At 55.6% G+C, this 5000-nt stretch overlaps 3 non-coding genes across 3 annotated transcripts in view; all 3 read right to left on the bottom strand.

Annotated features, from left to right (window-relative positions):
* LOC126223710 (large subunit ribosomal RNA) overlaps positions 1 to 204 on the bottom strand; it is a 4224-nt gene extending 4020 nt beyond the window's left edge. The window contains exon 1 of the ribosomal RNA XR_007543545.1: positions 1 to 204. This exon is cut by the window's left edge and continues 4020 nt beyond it. This is a non-coding gene — a ribosomal RNA (large subunit ribosomal RNA).
* A 188-nt stretch (positions 205 to 392) lies between these two features.
* On the bottom strand, positions 393 to 547 carry LOC126223713 (5.8S ribosomal RNA). Its single transcript, XR_007543548.1, has one exon. It is a non-coding gene; the product is annotated as a 5.8S ribosomal RNA (ribosomal RNA).
* Positions 548 to 900: 353 nt separating this feature from the next.
* LOC126223705 (small subunit ribosomal RNA) lies at positions 901 to 2809 on the bottom strand. Its single transcript, XR_007543541.1, has one exon. It is a non-coding gene; the product is annotated as a small subunit ribosomal RNA (ribosomal RNA).
* Positions 2810 to 5000: the final 2191 nt, after the last annotated feature.

Genomic DNA, 5000 nt, shown 5'->3' with positions numbered 1-5000 from the left:
AAGTTGGACTTGGGCTCGGCGCGAGGCGTCGGGGTAGTGGACCCTCCCAAACACCACATGCCACGACAGGCGGCAGCCTGCGGGGTTCGGTGCTGGACTCTTCCCTGTTCGCTCGCCGCTACTGGGGGAATCCTTGTTAGTTTCTTTTCCTCCGCTTAGTAATATGCTTAAATTCAGCGGGTAGTCTCGCCTGCTCTGAGGTCGTTGTACGAGGTGTCGCACGCCACACCGCCAGCCGGCTGTGCACGCTACCGAGACAGTACCGGTATGCGAACCGCCAGGCGACGGGCGCGCATCGCTCGTTTGAGGGGACGTGGCCGGCCCCACAGGCCGGCACGACACACCCACGTCTCCGAAGCGGGACAAACGCCGCGCGCTTCAGTTTACGTAGCCGACCCTCAGCCAGACGTGGCCCGGGAACGGAATCCATGGACCGCAATGTGCGTTCGAAACGTCGATGTTCATGTGTCCTGCAGTTCACATGTCGACGCGCAATTTGCTGCGTTCTTCATCGACCCACGAGCCGAGTGATCCACCGTCCTGGGTGATCTTTTTACAGTTTCCACTGTCTCTTTCAAAACAGTTGCATAGGCGGGACTGAGGCGTTCGACGGCCCCTGTTCCAGTGTTTTGTGTCCAACGGCCTCACGGCCGATGGGCGTCGTACGGCTCCACTCCGGAGCGGACAGGCACTCGGGCGAACGTCATTCAAAACCGGCGCGAGGCGCCAGGTGCCGCAGGCCAGCCGCTCCAGAGCTTCAGCGCTCGTACCACACAACATTTGTCCGTTAGTTTTGAGAAGCACGCGTGGTCCCGCACGCGGCGCACAGCTACTGCGAGCCGTACAGGTAGCGTGTTGCACGACACGACACGCACATCGAAAGACATGCAGTCTAGTCGGTAATGATCCTTCCGCAGGTTCACCTACGGAAACCTTGTTACGACTTTTACTTCCTCTAAATGATCAAGTTTGGTCATCTTTCCGGTAGCATCGGCAACGACAGAGTCGATGCCGCGTACCAGTCCGAAGACCTCACTAAATCATTCAATCGGTAGTAGCGACGGGCGGTGTGTACAAAGGGCAGGGACGTAATCAACGCGAGCTTATGACTCGCGCTTACTGGGAATTCCTCGTTCATGGGGAACAATTGCAAGCCCCAATCCCTAGCACGAAGGAGGTTCAGCGGGTTACCCCGACCTTTCGGCCTAGGAAGACACGCTGATTCCTTCAGTGTAGCGCGCGTGCGGCCCCAGAACATCTAAGGGCATCACAGACCTGTTATTGCTCAATCTCGTGCGGCTAGAAGCCGCCTGTCCCTCTAAGAAGAAAAGTAATCGCTGACAGCACGAAGGATGTCACGCGACTAGTTAGCAGGCTAGAGTCTCGTTCGTTATCGGAATTAACCAGACAAATCGCTCCACCAACTAAGAACGGCCATGCACCACCACCCACCGAATCAAGAAAGAGCTATCAATCTGTCAATCCTTCCGGTGTCCGGGCCTGGTGAGGTTTCCCGTGTTGAGTCAAATTAAGCCGCAGGCTCCACTCCTGGTGGTGCCCTTCCGTCAATTCCTTTAAGTTTCAGCTTTGCAACCATACTTCCCCCGGAACCCAAAAGCTTTGGTTTCCCGGAGGCTGCCCGCCGAGTCATCGGAGGAACTGCGGCGGATCGCTGGCTGGCATCGTTTATGGTTAGAACTAGGGCGGTATCTGATCGCCTTCGAACCTCTAACTTTCGTTCTTGATTAATGAAAACATACTTGGCAAATGCTTTCGCTTCTGTTCGTCTTGCGACGATCCAAGAATTTCACCTCTAACGTCGCAATACGAATGCCCCCGCCTGTCCCTATTAATCATTACCTCGGGTTCCGAAAACCAACAAAATAGAACCGAGGTCCTATTCCATTATTCCATGCACACAGTATTCAGGCGGGCTTGCCTGCTTTAAGCACTCTAATTTGTTCAAAGTAAACGTGCCGGCCCACCGAGACACTCAATAAAGAGCACCCTGGTAGGATTTCAACGGGGTCCGCCTCGGGACGCACGAGCACGCACGAGGCGGTCGCACGCCTTCGGCTCGCCCCACCGGCAGGACGTCCCACGATACATGCCAGTTAAACACCGACGGGCGGTGAACCAACAGCGTGGGACACAAATCCAACTACGAGCTTTTTAACCGCAACAACTTTAATATACGCTATTGGAGCTGGAATTACCGCGGCTGCTGGCACCAGACTTGCCCTCCAATAGATACTCGTTAAAGGATTTAAAGTGTACTCATTCCGATTACGGGGCCTCGGATGAGTCCCGTATCGTTATTTTTCGTCACTACCTCCCCGTGCCGGGAGTGGGTAATTTGCGCGCCTGCTGCCTTCCTTGGATGTGGTAGCCGTTTCTCAGGCTCCCTCTCCGGAATCGAACCCTGATTCCCGTTACCCGTTACAACCATGGTAGGCGCAGAACCTACCATCGACAGTTGATAAGGCAGACATTTGAAAGATGCGTCGCCGGTACGAAGACCGTGCGATCAGCCCAAAGTTATTCAGAGTCACCAAGGCAAACGGACCGGACGAGCCGACCGATTGGTTTTGATCTAATAAAAGCGTCCCTTCCATCTCTGGTCGGGACTCTGTTTGCATGTATTAGCTCTAGAATTACCACAGTTATCCAAGTAACGTGGGTACGATCTAAGGAACCATAACTGATTTAATGAGCCATTCGCGGTTTCACCTTAATGCGGCTTGTACTGAGACATGCATGGCTTAATCTTTGAGACAAGCATATGACTACTGGCAGGATCAACCAGGGAGCTGCGTCAACTAGAGCTGAGCAGCCGGCCGCCCGGGAGTGTGTCCCGGAGGCCCGCGCGAACACGCAAGCGTCCGCTCAATTATTCTGCAAACAGGAGGAGGCTGGGCTCCCCTGCACGATACACCTCGAAACCCTCTCAGGTCCCGGCGGCGCGCAGCGCCGTCCTAAGTACTTGGTCGGGTTCGAGAGAGGCGCAATCGCCCGGAGATAGGCGAGTAGACGCTTTCAGTGCGACCACCCGTGCTCCCAACTGAGCTTGCCGCTGCCGACAGAGGCCCGGGAGCGTGCTGTCGTGGTGTTGCCGGCGGGAGACAACACGCGGCCACAAACAGTGACCGGGCAGCTCCAACGCCAGCGCCACAGAGGGGCAGAGCCCCACTTGGGTGCCAAAGCGAACTCTCCCAGCACAGCGCACGCGCCAACACATCCGCACAGCTGCGATACAAACCACCTGCGAGAACCGCGGGGGCGACCGAGCAGCAGACGGCGTCGCGGCGCCGAGTGCCGGGCGGCGGCGCATCCTCAACGCACACAGTCCTCAATCGGACCAGCACACTGCAGATGTCCACCGCGCTTCGCACCGGGCCCGGGAGGACCCACTTTGGCCGCACGGCGCCGCGCGCTGGGTGCGCCGGCACGCAGATGCGCCGCCTGCCGCGTCCGTCAGCCGGCGCGCCTGCCACTGGGCGCCCCCACCAGCCGGCTGCCGCGCGTGCGCCCACGCAGCGCGCGGCCAGCACGCCGGGCGCCCCCCCCTCACCGGCCGGGGACGGTCCCACCCAGCCACCGCCGCGTATCGCTTCATACCCACTTGCCCACTCACGTTCGTGGGTATGACGGGTGTCGCTGAAGCAACCGGTTAATACCTGTACCGATCGTCGATATCAACGATTCACCTCCAGCGCGAACAACCGCGCAACAACGGATTTCCAGTTCATTTGCGTAACTTGGGCAGCAAACGTAGACGTCCATCTACATTTGCGAATTCAATGGGTCTTGCATGCCTGGATGTTATGAGTCACGACACGCCACATCAGTCCACATACATGCTGCGACGTATGCACGAGAGAACACGTGGAAGGTGGCCGCGTACGTATGCCGATGCCATTGCACAGCTGCGAAGCTCATTGAACACGCAAACTCCTGACTGACGACTAGAGGCGACAGGGGAGGGGGGGGGGGGGGGCGATATACGTCTTATAGCAGTACACATTACAGTGGATAGCGGGACCATGTGGAACGTACGCAACACTCGCTAGATGTTGTGAGGGTAGGCACCGTAACATGATTCAATACGCAGGACACCAGAGTGTGCGCGCAGCGAACTATGTTGAGAGGGTTGCGATTAGGCAACGCTACACGAATTTCTAGATTCATATAACAAACAATTACGTGGGTTAGGTTAGGGCGCAACGTGGGTTAGGTTAGGGCCCAACTTAGGTTAGGTTAGGGCCCAACTTAGGTTAGGTTAGGGCCCAACTTAGGTTAGGTTAGGGCCCAACTTAGGTTAGGTTTAGGGCCCAACTTAGGTTAGGTTAGGGCCCAACTTAGGTTAGGTTAGGGCCCAACTTAGGTTAGGTTAGGGCCCAACTTAGGTTAGGTTAGGGCCCAACTTAGGTTAGGTTAGGGCCCAACTTAGGTTAGGTTAGGGCCCAACTTAGGTTAGGTTAGGGCCCAACTTAGGTTAGGTTAGGGCCCAACTTAGGTTAGGTTAGGGCCCAACTTAGGTTAGGTTAGGGCCCAACTTAGGTTAGGTTAAGCCCCAACTTAGGTTAGGTTAAGCCCCAACTTAGGTTAGGTTAAGCCCCAACTTAGGTTAGGTTAAGCCCCAACTTAGGTTAGGTTAAGCCCCAACTTAGGTTAGGTTAAGCCCCAACTTAGGTTAGGTTAAGCCCCAACTTAGGTTAGGTTAAGCCCCAACTTAGGTTAGGTTAAGCCCCAACTTAGGTTAGGTTAAGCCCCAACTTAGGTTAGGTTAAGGCGCAACATAGGTTAGGTTAAGGCGCAACATAGGTTAGGTTAAGGCGCAACATAGGTTAGGTTAAGGCGCAACATAGGTTAGGTTAAGGCGCAACATAGGTTAGGTTAAGGCGCAACATAGGTTAGGTTAAGGCGCAACATAGGTTAGGTTAAGGCGCAACATAGGTTAGGTTAAGGCGCAACATAGGTTAGGTTAAGGCGCAACATAG

The sequence above is a fragment of the Schistocerca nitens genome, unplaced genomic scaffold, assembly GCF_023898315.1.
Source record: "Schistocerca nitens isolate TAMUIC-IGC-003100 unplaced genomic scaffold, iqSchNite1.1 HiC_scaffold_254, whole genome shotgun sequence".
Taxonomy (NCBI): domain Eukaryota; kingdom Metazoa; phylum Arthropoda; class Insecta; order Orthoptera; family Acrididae; genus Schistocerca; species Schistocerca nitens.
The sequence above is the reverse complement of the archived record's forward strand: the minus strand, read 5'-3'. Positions and strand labels throughout refer to the sequence as shown.